Here is a 15,844-nt window from a genome sequence, read left to right as displayed (position 1 = left end):
GCTTCCAGAAGACAGAGTGACACTTTGAACCCAGCTAGCCTGACATGTTTAACCTCCCTATCAAATGGCCTTCTAAAAGCAACAAAGGAGTTCTCATATAAGGACACTTTCTTACAGCACAGAAAAACATCTACAATAATTTCACTGATGGTGGGAAGCATAACCATTTCTTACATAGACTCTTGAGAAATATCAATGGTGTAACATGAAACAATCATTGAATAAAGTCATTGCCATAGGAGTAGTTAGACTATCAAGGTCCAAGTTTGTCATTTTGATTCAGAGATAGTGCTTAAAGTCCCCAAAGGAATAAACAATTTGCTTTCTAGTCCCTAAGATTCCCCCCATATACAGGTGTGGGTGATGGTGATTTCAGACTAAGGACATGCAACCACTTGAAGCTTAGTGTGCTGGCTGAGGTTGAGAGTTTTCTAGCTTGGGTGTGCATAAAAACACCCAAGGAGCCTTTTCAAAATGGACTTAATAGCCCTAAGGTAGGGCCCACAAATCAGCATCTTCACTTTATAAGCACCAAGTGAGTCTATGCAGATCACCAAGGACTGGGAAAACACCAGTCTGGGAGGTACCAAAGCCCCATACCTGATGTCAGATGAGAAGATGAGGAAGCCAACGGGAGAAACAAGGATGTGCTGCCTACCTGGCAGGTGCATGGGTGGGAAGGGAGAGACAGAATCACGCCACTGCTGGGCTAGGCTTCTGCAGAAAGGACCTGACTCAGCCTTTTTGCGTCCACTTTTCCCTGAAATGGGAGTGGTTTCCACTGCAAGTGGACTGGCTTGACCTGTGAGGTGAGCACTCACCTGTTCCAAGAGGCTTTTTTCCTGATGTACCATCATGAATAGGCATGATAATGAGGGTATGCCTTGCAAAAAAAGTTTGTTCCCGGGACAACGGTGAATAAATCAGTCTGCCCAGGCAACTTTCACAAAGCCCAGAGGGCTCTCCACAAGCCTGTGCAAAGCCAACCTGCACAGAGGAGAGCATCTGACAGCACCACCACCTCACTAGCTGCCAGCCCTCTGAGCTCATCGGCCATTCCAAACATGGCTTTGTCGGCAGCTCTTCTTTCTAAGGGAGGATGAACAGGCTAGTTCAGGGAGAAATAATCATTATTCTCATGCTTCAGTTCTCTTTGACCACATACTTAAAATATAGAAGACTGCGTAGCACCTCCCTTCTTTTAATGAGAATAAAAAAGTGCAACCTCCCAGGGTAGATGCATATTGGTTTTTCACGGATAGCCACTGCCTTCTTTTACCCTTCTTTAAAGCAGTCTTTGCAATGGAACAGGGCTGTATAAATGTTATCTGAAAGTGCATGCGTCTTTAAAGGACTTCGCCATCCGTTAAATTGACCTATAGATTCAGTGCAAGCCCCACCAAAATCTCAGCAGAAGTTTTTGTATAAGTTGACAAGTTGATCCTTAAATTTCCATGGCAAGGCAAAGGACATAAAAGAGTAAAAGCATTTTTGCAAAAGAAGAATGAGATAAATTCAAAGGACTTAAACGATCTGATTCCAAACTTAGTAGAGAGCTGTATTACTCAAGACAGCATGGTATTGGTAGTGGGAGAAATATACAGAGCAATGAAACAAAACAGAGTCGAAAAATAAATCCTCACATTTATGGTCAATCGATTTTCAATAAAGTGCCAAGGCAATTTGGATGGGGAAGGGATAATCTCTAACAAATGATGCTGGGGCAACTGAATATACATAGCCAATTAAACCCCTCCCTCACACCATATACGAAAATTAAGTCAAAATGGATTATAGATCTAAATATAAAAGCTAAATCTGTAAAACTTCTAGACAAAAACAAGAAAGGAGAAAATCTTGTGATCTTGGTTTAGTTGAAGATTTCTTAGATATTGGACCAACAGCTAAGCATGATTCATAAAAGGAAAATTGATAAATGAGATGTTATTGAAATTAAAATCCCTTTCTCTTCAAAAAGAGAACATCATTAAGAAAATGGGAAGACCTGCCATGGACTGGAAGGAAATTTCTGCGAATCATATATCTGCAAAAGGATTTGTATCCAGATTATCTAAAGAACTCTCACAACTCATTAATAAGAAGCCAAACAACCAGTTTTAAACAGGGCAAAAGATTTAAACAGATACTTCACCCAAGAAGGCATATGAATACCTGATAAGCACATGAAAATACTTCCAACTTCATTAGTCATTAGGGAAATCAACTTAAAACTGCAATGAAATATCACCACACACCCACTACGATGGCTATATTTAAAAGACTGATTAGGCCAAGTGCTGGGGAGGAGGGGAGAAAGCAGAACCCTCTTACACTGCTGGCAGGAACTTAAAGTGGCACAGCCCCTTAGGAAACCTCTTTGACAGTTTTCCAGAAAGTGGAATATAAATTCATGGTGCTGTGCAACCCACAAATTCTATTCTTAAAGTATCAAACTAGATGACACGATGACGTGTCCACAAACAGACTCACGTGTGAAGGTTTCCAGCAGTGGAACGTCTAAAAACCCGAAACTGGAAATGATCCAATGGCTGTCAACTGGTGAATAAATGAGATGTGAACATTCAAATACTAAAACACGACTAAGCGACAGAAAGGGACGAACTACTGATGCAGAAAACGAGACAGATAAACCTCAACAAAATTTTATGAAGCGATAGAAGTTAGACACAAAAGACTCCAGAGCATAGGATTTCACTTCTATAGAATTTCTAGAAAAGACAAAACTAAAGAGACACAAAGTCAATCAGGGGTCTCTGGGAAGAAGGAGGTGGGGAGGACAGGAGTTGTAACTGACTGCAAAGGACTCAATTTGGGCCCACGGAAAAGTTCTAACCCTGCATGTGGTGATGGTGGCACAATTGTTTAAATATTGCAAAAATGATCAAACTGCATACTCACAATGAATAAACTATTTCTCAATAAAGAGATATGACCATTAAAAAGACAAAACACAACAGGTGTGAGGGGGAAGGGCCATGAAGATCTGGCCAGGGAGGCGGAGGGATTGTGCTATTCACAGTCTACCAGGCGTCCTCAAACTACAGCCCACGAGCCACATGCAGCCTACCTAGGACATTTATCCAGCCCCCCGGGTGTTTTTGCCGCTGCTGCCTGCCCTGCTTAGTAGCCAACTTGTCCCGGGGCCTGCAGTCTGGCCCTCCAATGGTCTGAGGTACAGTGAACTGGCCCCCTGTTTAAAAAGTTTGAGGACCCCTGTTCTACACTGACAAATTGGGTGCACGCACATTCATTTGTTTTTAAAGGTTCAAATTCCTTTGGGAAGCTCTTTAAAAATATGAATTCTTTTTCCAGAACAACAAAAAACACTTGTATATAAAAACAGCTAGATACATACACATGATATTGCATTATTAGCAGTCGTATGAAGATTTAAACTCTTGCAAAGCAATTTTTAAAATCGTTTGTGAATCTAAACATTACCTCCCTGTCTTCAGAGGAATCACTGCTCCCTTTATACAAGAGGAGAATTTCAACTGCAGAGAGATAAAGGAACTTGTTCAGGACCACATGAGAAGCCGAAATGAGAACTTGGACTACGTTAAGACTGTCTCACCTGTCTGTTCATCACAGATTGGAAGACGTGGGTTTTGGAACCAAGGGAATCCAGGCTCTAAAATCTGGCCATGCAAATGGTAGGGCCTTGGGCATTTTTCTGTACTGATTTTGTCATCTGTAAAAACTGACAGAAGAGGGCAGTGCCTGTGGCTCAAAGGAGTAGGGCGCTGGCTCCATGTCCCAGAGGTGGTAGGTTCAAACCCAGCCCTGGCCAAAAAAAAAAAAACAACTGACAGAAGAAAGCCTATTCTGTAGGATTGCTGTGAAAATTAAATAACCATAGGTAAGCTGCTAGTGGAGTGTCTGGTACCAATCAAGGCAGGCCAACTTTCTCTCTCTCTTTCCCACCAGACTATAATTTCCCTTCAGGACCTGGCCACACCTGTACCTTCATCACTCTTAAACCTTCCCACATGGGATAGTGCTCTAGAAATTGTCAGTGAATAAATACGCCAACAGAAATTCTTATCAGAAAAATCTTTAAATCAATCAACAACCATTCCCTGAACAATGATGGTGACCAAAAGTAAAGACAAACTTCTTGTAGGTCTCAGCTGTAACTTCAGCATTTACTTGTTTCCAGACACTACGCTAAACATCCCCACAAACCGTGTCCGATCTGATTCTCCCGGCAACACTGTAAGGTAGGTATTACACCCATTTAATAGATGACGGAATCAAGGCTTAGAAAGATCTGAAAATTACCCAAGGTCACTCAATCATCAATGGACAGAGCTGTGATCTGAATCCAGGTCTGTCTAACTCTACAGACTGCTCTTCACCCAAGCTGGAGTGCAGTGGAATGATTGGAGCTCACTGCAGCCTCAGAACTCCTGGGCTCAAGCTATCCCCCCTCCTCAGCCTCTTGAATAACTGGGTTTACAAGCCCAAGTCACAGCACCCGTCCACTTCGCTTTCCCAACTCTCAGGAGGGCAGCTGACAAGGGAAGGCTCTGGTTAAGATCTGCACTGACACAGCGGCTCACCTATGACTTCATGCAGCGGTTCTCAACCTGTGGGTCATGACCCCTTTTTTCCATTGGTAACAACGGGGCAATTAGGAAGGTTGAGAACCACTGACTTTATGTATCACCTTTCAATTTTTTTAAAGAATACAAATAAGAGTTTATTAACAAAATTATGCCTTCCTATTTCAGTTCGCTGAAGTGAGACTGATTTTTTAAGTCCTTAACAACATTTTTACTTTATCCTTCCTGCTCCTATTAAAATGCCCTAATCAGGCTTGGCGCCTGTGGCTCAAGTGGCTAAGGCGCCAGCCACATACACTTAAGGTGGCGGGTTTGAATCCAGCCCAAGCCCGCCAAACAACAATGATGGCTGCAACCAAAAAAAAAAAAAAATAGCCAGGCGTTGCGGTGGGCGCCTGTGGTCCCAGCTACTTGGGAGGCTGAGGCAGGAGACTTGCTTGAGCCCAGGAGTTGGAGGTTGCTGTGAGCTATGATGCCATAGCACTCTACCAAGGGGGACAACTTGAGACTCCGTCTAAAATAAATAAATAAATAAAAATAAATAAAATGCCCTAATCAAATGTTATAAAACAGAGCAAAACACCAACATATGCAACACCAAGTCTTTTAAAGATGACTTTCCCAAATGCTCTTTGCTTTTACTTTTATAGACTTTGTTAGCAGTTGTAGGTTCACAGAAAAACTGCAGAAAGGTCTCACATGTCCCCTGTCCCACTCATGCACAGCCCCCCAGAATGCCCCCCAGAGTGGTACGCGTACATTTGTCACAACCAAGGAACCAACTTGGCCACATCAAATGACCGCAAGTCCACAGTTCACATCAGGATTTCTCCTGATGTTACACATCCTGTGGGTTTAGACAATTAGATAAGGGCATGTATCCACGGCTATAAAATCCCACGGAACAGTTTCAGGGCCCTAAGTCCTCCGTGCTCCGCCCAGTCATCCTCCACTGTTATTTATTGACACAGGTGACCCTCCTGGGACGGGATGCTGTGATCCTAAATCCTTCTAAGCATCCCTGACAGCTCCAGCCTGTTCACATTCGACAGCAATGTCACGTTTCCCAGCTCTGACCCCAGGAACTGATAAAATAGCGTGAATGTCATTGTCTCATTAGTCTCTTCTGGTAAGTTATGAAGGAATACAGCAAAGTCTGGAGGATAACCGGAGATGTGGTGTTGAATTTCGAGCATTAGCCAAATTTCGTGCGGGATCCTAGACCCACAGGCCTTTTGTTGACAGTTGCTGTGGCCTGTTCTACAGCTTGACTTTTTTCTTTTCTTCATCAGCAAAAATGGCATGAATTAACAGGCAGAGAAGCTCTAAAGAGCCTTCCTCTTTCTTTGGAAAGGCTTAAAGGGCGTATACCTTTATTTTTCTGTACTTTTATTTAAGTATAACACACATTGAGAAAAATGCACAAGCCATAGGCATATTTGCATAAATGCAACTAGCACTCAAATAGAAAAAGAAACCATTGCACTCAGAAACCCCCTCGTGCCTTCTTGCAGAGACTGTTCTAATCACCACGTTGACCTCTAGTCCCCCTTGCTGGTTTTGCCTCGCTTCTTTCACTCCACACTTTTTTTTTTTAAAGACAGAGTCTCATTTTGTCACCCTCAGTAGAGTGCTGTGGCATCACAGCTCATAGCAACCTCAAACTCTGGGACTTAAGTGATTCTCTTTCCTCAGCCTCTTGAGTAGCTGGGACCATAGACGCTTGCCACAATGTCTGGCTATTTTTAGAGACAAAGTCTTGCTCTGGCTCAGGCTGGTCTCGAACTTGCGATCTCAGGCAATCCACCCGCCTTGAGGATGATCTACGACACTGCATGAGGTCGTACTTCACTAATCTCAGGACTTCAAAGTATTCTTTTGTGTAAACATGATAGATTTTATTTATCTGCTCTTGATGGACATTTGGATAGTTTGAAATTTGGGGCTGTTCTGAATAAGGTTGTGTGAAAATTCTGTCCATGTCCTTAGGTGAATTGTACACACATTTCGGTCAGATACACAGGAGGTCAAAACACGTGGCAAAGTCACAGGATGCTTTTATGTTCAGCTTCAGTGGCTGCTGCCAAATTGTCATCCGAAGTGGGTTTTGTCTTTTATGCAATTTTAATCTCAGAGGAATCTGGAGGAATTAAGTAAGAGGAATCATATGAAGACTGCTTTGCCACATGGCCTCTCAAAGTGTTTTTCTAACCTCTGTGAAGTGAATGATCTTTTATAAAATGGTCTCTAAGTAAAAGCTGAGCAGTTTAATCCCATCAGGTAACCATTATCCTAGGAGCTCCAGAGCGCCACTGAGCAACTGTCAATGCTGCTTTCATCTTCATCCTTCTGTTGCTGGCATCCTTTGAAGTGATAGAGTAATGTGGATGGAATGCAAATAACCTCCATATTTAATTCCTAAATTGACTCAAAACCAACAAGCAGGGGTTGACATTGCAGTGATTGGCTAACTTTGTGTCGTGTTTGCATGGAACCTCAGAAGTGGCTGCTTCTAGTTGGGATGAAGTTTCCCACTGCAAATAGCAAAAAATAATTGGGTTTGGAAATTTGAGGACTTTAGCGGCTACTAAAAGATCTAATTATTCATTTTATAATTGAGCTTAAATATTCTTCCCTTATCAATTCTTCTTTTTTTTTTTTTTTGAAACAGAGTTTTACTATGTCACGCTTGGTAGAGTGCTGTGGCATTACAGCTCACAGCAACCTCAAACTCTTGGGCTTAAGCGATTCTCTCGCCTCAGCTTCCCAAGTAGCTGGGAGTACATGTGCCCACCACAATGCCCAGCTATTTTTTCTTGTTGTTGTTGCCATTGTCATTGTTGTTTAGCTGGCCTAGGCAGGGTCTGAATCCACCAGCCTTGGTGCATGTGGCCAGTACCCTAACTACTGAGCTATGGGCGCAGAGCTAAATTATTCCTTTTGTTAATAATCCCCTTTGCTGGGGTGGTACCTGTGGCTCACTAAGTATATGGCGCTGGCCCCATATACTGAGTGTGGCAGGTTTGAACCCAGCCCCAGCCAAACTGCAACAAAAAAAATAGCTGGGTGTTGTGGCGGGCACCTATAGTCCCAGCTACTCGGGAGGCTGAGGTTGCTATAAGCTGTGACGCCACAGCACTTTACCGGGGGCCACAAAGTGAGACTTTATCTCTTAAAAAAAAATCCCCTTTGCTTTTATTCTATAGCTGTTACAAAGTACATTCACATTTAATCCACCACATGCTCTGTTCTCATGCCTGGTGATGAGCTACAAAAAAGTCTCCAAAGTTACAGAGGTCGGGTTCAAATTCAAGGTGTTTTTTTTTTTTTTTTTTATAAAGTTCATTCTCCACTCCTCCTACATCCTGCTTTGGTAGTTTGGACAGCTTTCAAATAATACTCTTTTTGTTCTTTCATTAATTCCTGAGGGTGTACATAAGTGAACCACATAGGTAAGATCCAGTGGCTGTTTGTAAGGCTACCCTTTAAAAAATAGAACTCACTTAAAATTATCATAATTTGAAAGCCTTGACAAGAAAAGGATTCTGGTCCCTGAGAGGTCCTGGGGAGGGGGTTGACTGTTTCATTTTTGACATGTTTATAAAGCTCTGTGTGTGCAATGTCAGGAATGGTAAAAGGTGGCGGTTTGAGAAATCTGTTAGGCTGGACCCTGGATCAACTTGCAGAATGACCACGTATGCTACCACCAGCTGCTTCTATCCCCCAAACCTACGTACTATCTGAAAAGACCTCAGTCTCCAAACAGCTGCATGGACCGTAATATTAAAGGGGTATAAAAGTATTGTTTCTGCTTAGCTTGCAAGGTTGCTTATGTAGATAAGAGAAATTTTAATTATTTATAAATCCACTTAGAGTAATATGACACACAGAGAGGGGATTAAGTGGGTTGCAGAACACCAGATGACTGTAGGCCATTTTCTTTCTAAATACTTATACTTGGAAAGGAATTTCAAAGGGGTCTCTTCAGGAAGTTGAACCCATGAGAGAAGGAGATTCAAAATCCAGTGGAATGTTTCTGTGAACATGGAGCAGGATATTAAGTCGCCTATTGCTGCCTCTGCATGTGGTAAAAAATATTAGCACAGTTCCAGGGAAGGAAGAACGAGAAATTCATCATGCCTCGGGCTTGATACAACCTGCTTTCCAAATGCAGACAGTATATCCAAGGTCGAAGGTTTTACGTCCTTTCCTTTCTTAACACCAGAAGATAAATATTTGCCTTCAAGTTCAACACTCTTGAAATCCAATCCCAATTGGATAATTTTTGTCTCTTGCGCAAGGGGAAAAAAACCTTACTGTCTCTTGTTACTCATGATCTCATTTCTGGTCTCCTTTCCAACACGACAGCATGTTGGAGTCAGGAATGTACAACGGCAGCAATCCAAGGGTCTCATCCACGTCAGTGCTCTGAGGGGCTCAATTCTCAATCCACGTCTCACATGGCCAGTGGTGTAATCAAATGCATTGGGTGGGAAGAAGCACAACAGTACTGAATACCACAAGTCCCCTTTATTCAATAACTTGGTTAGGACTTTGTACACTGTAGTAAACAAGTAGAGAGCAGGTATTTTCAGTTAAAAATATTTAAACTTGTGGCTCAACACCTGCAGCTCAAGTGGTTAGGGCACCAGCCACATACACTGGAGCTGGTGGGTTCGAATCCAGCCCAGGCCTGCCAAACAATGACAACTACAACCAAAAAAAAGAAAAAAAATAGCCAGGCATTGTGGCGGGTGCCTGTAGTCCCAGCTACTTGGGAGGCTTATGCCCAAGAGTTTGAGGTTGCTGTGAGCTGTGATGGCACAGCACTCTATCCAGTGTGACAGCTTGAGATTCTGTCTCAAAAAAAAAAAAAATTAAACTCGTTATACAGCAGCAAATGGATTATCCTAATTTAGGGACAACCTAGTTTGTCATCTGTTTTTCTTCACCAAGTTGCTATCTCTAAAATACATTCCAGTTGTGTGACATCTGTCCTTCCCCCAGGCATTGTAAACATTTTCCCATACCACCCTTTTCTTTTTCCTTCCAGTGTTCCTATTCTAAAAGGAATCCTAAAGACCCTCTTGGGACTTGAGAAGGCCACAGAGCTCTGTGGGTAGCTGGGGCCATGCCTTCGGAGTCTTGGGGATCCCTCACCAATGATTTCCACTAAAACCATCCCTCTGAGTTATCAAGACTGTTTTACAGATGGTTCAGCTCTACACTACACTATCAGACTAAAAATATTTTTTCTTCCCCAGGGTTAGAGGAGCTTTCAGGGTGGGAATGAATTCTGGAGCAGTCAGAAAAACACAGCTTGCTTTAAAAACATCCTTGTCTGATTTCCTCTCCCATTGTGGCTGGACTTTATCCCCTTTAACAAACAACCACGCCTTCCAGCCTGGAATCCACGGAGCACAGATTCCCTAATGTGTCTGGGAACAGAGGGGAGGGTGCGCCTAACAACCACTGAGCATCAGTTTCAATTGTCAGAAGGAAGGATAAACAGAGTGAAAAATAGATTCGAAGACAGAGGGGAGATGTCTGAAAGCATTCAGGACCCCCCAGCCTCGGCAATGTCCCAGATGAGAGCACCGTTAAGGCAAGGCTCACACCTTTGGAGAACAACCAAAGAATTTCTGTATCCCACAAAGAGAGAGATACACAATTCACATTCCAGACCTCTATACAAACTGGGTGGGTACTTGCCTTCCCCAAGCCCTCTGGATTCTTCTGGAAGGGCAGGCCTTGGAGACCAGAGCCAGGATAAACGGGGAATGCTGTGCAGGCAGGCACCCTGCTAGGGGTACCTGCCATACCAGGCACTGGTCACAGTCAGGTGAGGGGGCCTGTCAGAAAAGGCCCAGTGGCCCTGCCATAGCTGGACACCAGGACCCAGATGACAGCCTGAGCTACAGATGCTGAGTAGCTTGAGAACTCCAGGGTCTATTTTGTGCTCCCAGCTCTTGGAGCATCAGGCTATGCAGTCAGGGCTGGTGTGAAGTCTGCATTGCTGCTTAGTTTTCAGGTACAGGCAGTGATGAACTTAGTCACTAAGCTAGCTGGCTGGCTCCTCTGATGACAGAAGATATGAAAAGCACTCCCCACCCAAAGAAATGATGTGAGGCCCCTTGGGTCAGCCCTCCTTCCCCGCTGCTCAGCAACCTGGACTCAGAAACACTTAACTGGGCTGTAATGACAATTAAACACTAGGCGTTGTTGAACGTCACGATAACATTTTTTTTCTACCTGAACGGGTCAAACATATCCCAGGCTTAGCCTGTTTTGGGAAATGGCACCAGTGGCAAAGGAAAAACCTTCCAGGTTAATGAGCCCTAGGTCCTAACTGGGGCTAAGCACTTAATCTCTCCACTTCTCAGGCTTCTTATTTAAGGATGAGATGGGCAAACTAGAGGACCTATAAGATACAGTCTAGCTCTAAATGTTCCTATAAAATGCTTTAAAAAGGGCGGCGCCTGTGGCTCAAAGGAGTAGGGCACTGGCCCCATATACCAGAGGTGGCAGGTTCAAATCCAGCCCCAGCCAAAAAAAAAAAAAAAAAACTGCAAAAAATAAAAGTTTTTAAAAAATGCTTTAAAGACGATAAAAGAGATGACCTGACACCTAGACATTATTAAAATAAACAAGAGAAAGATGGGAATGGTTAGGACAGATTCACTGGCAATTACTGTAAATTAAGCAAGCCTTCTGTAGGAAAATACTGCAGTGGCGGATAATAAGGCATGTGAACACCACACAGCAATTAAACAGTGTCCCTGAGCCACAAAATGTTGGCTCATTTAATTGAAAATGTTATGAAAGGGTGACAGTCTGTGTTTGCACTGTGCTTTTCAGTTTATCAAGGAAGTACCTTCACGCATCTCTCCTCATTAGACACTCGCACTAGCTTGATGAGCTAGGAACCACAAGGGCGGTTACAATCCCATTTCACAGATAAGTAAGAGTGAGGCTCAGAGTTGTCGTCAATGATTGGAATGTTATCATGAGAATTCTCATGATAGAATGATATCATATCATTCTCATGGAGAATGCTCAGAGTAGGTCAGGAAAACAAGAGGAAAGATAACTATGCACCCCACTCCCTGGAGCCACTCAGGGTTACATAAAGAGGGGAGACTGACTTCTGTGTCTCTTGATCTATCTTGACCTAAGAAAATACTTGACCCTAAGGAACAAATTATTTTTTCTAGTGTAGCAGTCAATGTGTTAAGAAGCTCTCTGAGTCCAGGTGTGGTGGCTTATATCTGTGATTCTAGCACTTTGGAAAGCTGAGGCAAGAGGATCACTTGAGCCTAGGCGTTTGAGACCAGCCTGAGCAACATAGTGAGACCTTGCCTCTATAAAAAATAGAAAAATGAGCTGGGTGTGGCAGTGTATGCCTATAGTTTCAGCTACTAGAGAGGCTGAATCAGGAGGACTGCTTAAGCCCAGGAGTTTGAGGTTGCAGTGAGCTTTGATGAAGCCACTGTATTCCATCCAGCCTGGGTGGCAGTGAGAGTCTATCTCAAAACAAAACAAAATAAAAAAAGCTCCCCAAGTGATTCCAAGGTGCAGCCCAGGTTGAAAACTTCTAGACTGGAATAAGCCCTCTCCAGCTCTCCCAGACTGAAGCATTTTCTTTGACTTGCATTTATTTCTTGACTTGAATATACATGTTTGTACATTTATATGATACAAAAAATCATAATTGCTGGCTACTTAATAGATAGTCCCCCCCTAGACTTTAATTTCTTAGGAACAAGGTCATTGCCTTATTCATTTTTGTATTTCCAGAGTCTGATAGGTATTGAGCATATATTTTCTGTATAAAACAATCTATTTTATATAACAAAATACTCATGCTCCAACCTTGGTACAAATGCTACCTCCTCCAGGAGTCTTTCCCTATCAGCCTTCCCTGGACATGCTCCCTCCCTCTTCTGTAGTCCTGTAATATTTATTTATTCTGCTCAGGTAGATCCTTAAACTTACAGACATTTATGTCTGATGACTTCTACTAAACTTTAAGTTCCATTAAGATAGGAATGGTATCTTTTATAATTATAACTATAATTACACAATAGGTCTGCATAGTGTCAGAATGAAATGTTAAACTCTTATTAAAGAATAAATTATACACCAAACCAGTATAGCAAAAATATATACATGTATTTCTCAGAAAAATTCTAATGCCACAGAGCAATGGCAGAGCCACTTTTTAAGAGCAAGCTATGCTGTTAAATCCACACTGGAGTTATATACTATTCTAAGCATCATTTTTCTTTTTAAAAGTTCTTTTTATTTCTTTCTCACCTCTTTCTAGAATAGTCCCATTTCCTATAGTTTTGCTCTCAGTGTATTTCTTGGCCAAGGAGAATGGTAATCTTTCCAGTACACAAGAAACAGGTCACCTGCAGAGAACACCTCCAACTCTCAGTAGAAAAATCAACTGTCTCCACTGTGAAGTTGAAAAAAAAGTCCCTTTCCTGTGCTCCCAGCAGGGGTCGTTCTGTCCATCTCTCACACTCGACATAGTGGCATCACTTTCTCATCAACAAACAATCTCAGGTGCACAGATGCTCTCTCAGCATCTTCCTGGAGCAGAAAGACCTGGCCCATCGCCACCCAAGACCAGTCAGTTTCCTTCTGTCCAATTAGGACAGGAGGCTGCTGTTACCAGCTCCTCGCCGCGGGCCAGGCATGCTGAGCACAAGATGACTCGGGTGAACCTCCCTCTCAGGGGTGGGGGAGAAGCTACTTATCCTGAAGGTAACGAGTCTATTAGAGGCAGTCTGAACAAAACTATGTTTTCTCTTGTACGTAAGACAGCTGAAATTAGTGATCTGGCGAAAGAATATGCTGCAACCCGATGCACACTGTGTGTCTTGCAAATCCTGGTGGCATCCAGAGGCCTGTCTACTGGGAAGCCAAAGCCTTTAGGTAGGAATCTTATTTACCGTTGCACACTCAATACCGTCTGTGCAAACAGTAAGTGTGCAATAAGCATTCACTGAATGAAAGACTCTGCTCCCAGATCAAGAGGAGGAGATGATGGTTCCCTACGATTTGAGGGCTCAGGGAAGACTTCCTGGGAGCTGGGGCTGTAAGCTGGGATTAGAAAGGCAGCAGAATCCCACTTTTATTATTTGTGTACCAAAACTCAAGAATATTTTTTTCTATTTCCCACACTACATAGCCAAGAAGACATCCACCTGTAGTACTCCATTTATCCTTCCTTCTCCCAGAAAATAAAGCTGAACTAAACCCCCCAAAACCTAAGCCTTTAGAGGAACTTACCAGATATTTCGTTACCTAAAGTGAAAAACACATAATTTTCTATATCATCTTCCGGGTATAATGATGAGCTGAAAGTTCATTCCCTACCCCTTGTACATCTAACTGATAAATGTGATGAATTGAAAGGCAAGAAATTTAAAAAGAGATAGGAGGTATTAGTTCTTCATTGCAGAAATGCAGCTATCTTAGGAGAAAAATGTGCTTCGTATGTCCCCTTCTGAGCTCTAATGGCTCAGAAGAGGAAGAAATTAACTTTGTTTCAGTGGCAGCCAATATTCCCCCACCTCTTAAATCAAGCAAAAATAATTGTCACACACACACACAAATACCTCCCACCCCAAGGCAGGCAACATCTGGGAGCAGCAATGATTTCACACTCCATTCTTCCTGAGCCAGTTGATACCACATTGTGGCAATTTCATCAGGTTGACACGCTTCAGCTCACCCCTTCCCAGCCTATTGTAAATGACTGACTATCAAAAGCCCGACTCAGTCTGTGCACCGAGGTGCTCGGAATCAAGGAGAATTCAAAGTCCCTGGCTAATTCTGGGGGACGGTAAGAGCAGAGGACATCCTCCCATCAGCCAGGAATGAAGGAACCACGAAATCAGTTCTTAATATTGCCTGTCTAGCTCAGAGCTAGTAGATACACACAGTTTTTCTGTGAAGGGTGATGACACCGACACTACCAAGAAATGTATTCTTCCCCTAGAGGGACAGTGAGAATTAGTGCCTCAGGAGATTCTTGTTAGCTACTAAGAGGTACCAAATTTGGGTCACGTTGCAAATTTCCAAGACAGATACACACTTGAAACTGCCATCACAAGGCTGAAAAGCTTTTCACCTGACCCCACTGCTTACTGACCACACCCAAGGTATAACTGTGTCTGGCCTTCAGGCTCCGCCAGCGTCTCTCTCTGGATCATCTACAGATTAGGTACCTCAGGTGGCTCTTTCTCCTGCTGCTCACAGGAGACTCACAGGACAAAAGAAAAATTATTTTCCAATACTAGCTAGAGGCAAACATAAGAAGTACGATGAGTATCTTGAATTACAAGCTGCTTTGATGAGTTTTATAGCCATTCTCCTGAATTAATTTTTATAGATGAAATGAAACAGTGCCATTTAGCAGAGGTTAAGACTATTTCTAGGGTGACATCTGTGGCTCAAAGGAGTAGGCACAGGCCCCATATGTCGGAGGTGGTGCGTTCAAACCCAGTGCCGGCCAAAAACTGCAAAAAAAAAAGAAAAAGAAAAAGAAAAAAACTATTTCTACATTGGTATGATTCTGTTTAGAAGTTCAAAAGCCTCAGATTGAAAATTAAGGGACCAAAAGCACACCTGTCATTGAGCTCTATCTGCCACTGAAATCTCAGGGATTAAAGATTACCTCGCTAGTCATCGCCTGCTTTGCCTAAATGCAGATGTGCCGACCTTTCAGAGAAATGAAAAATCTAATCAAACGGAAGCCAGGAAAGTGGTCTGCGAGATGGAGTCTGAGAAGCTAAGTGCAGGCTGGACAGCTGACCTAGTCTGCGGAGCTCACATTCTTTCCCACACACCCCTGGGGTTACCTGGTTAAGGTTTCACCATGATAGTGAGGGTGTTGGTCTCGGGAGACTCTGAGGAAGTCGTCACACACAGACGTCACACACAGGTAGATACTGGTAGAGCAAAAGTTACTTTGATAATATGATGTTTTCTTTGATGATTCCCTTGGATATTTTGTTCAAGTGAAAATTACCTTTGTGTTGTTTAAACATTTTGCATTGTTAGAATGAAGACTACTTTGATGTTTTCTGTCAGATAAAGTTAAAATTTTCTAGGTTTGTTTTCATATTCCCATTATAAAAATGATCAGAATTTGGGGCGGCACCTGTGGCTCAATGGAGTAGGGCACTGGCCCCATATACCGGAGGTAGCAGGTTCAAACCTGGCCCAGGCCAAAAAATGCAAAA

At 42.9% G+C, this 15,844-nt stretch overlaps 1 protein-coding gene across 8 annotated transcripts in view; it reads right to left on the bottom strand.

Moving 5' to 3' along the window:
• Positions 1-15,844, bottom strand: part of ABLIM1 (actin binding LIM protein 1) — a 333,243-nt gene that overhangs the window by 53,341 nt on the left and 264,058 nt on the right. Inside the window, exon 1 of one of the 8 annotated variants that reach the window (XM_023511756.1) lies at positions 659-682. The exons of 6 other annotated variants lie outside the window; for them this stretch is intronic. The gene's annotated coding sequence lies outside the window, so the exon portion shown is untranslated. Of the gene's footprint in view, positions 1-600; positions 623-658; positions 683-15,844 lie in introns of those variants that run through there. One more of the 8 variants, XM_023511757.1, reaches the window with a different exon arrangement.

The sequence above is a fragment of the Otolemur garnettii genome, unplaced genomic scaffold (genome assembly GCF_000181295.1).
Source record: "Otolemur garnettii isolate 467f Iridium unplaced genomic scaffold, OtoGar3 scaffold00021, whole genome shotgun sequence".
Classification (NCBI taxonomy): Eukaryota; Metazoa; Chordata; class Mammalia; order Primates; family Galagidae; genus Otolemur; species Otolemur garnettii.
This window is presented reverse-complemented; position numbering and strand designations above follow the sequence as displayed.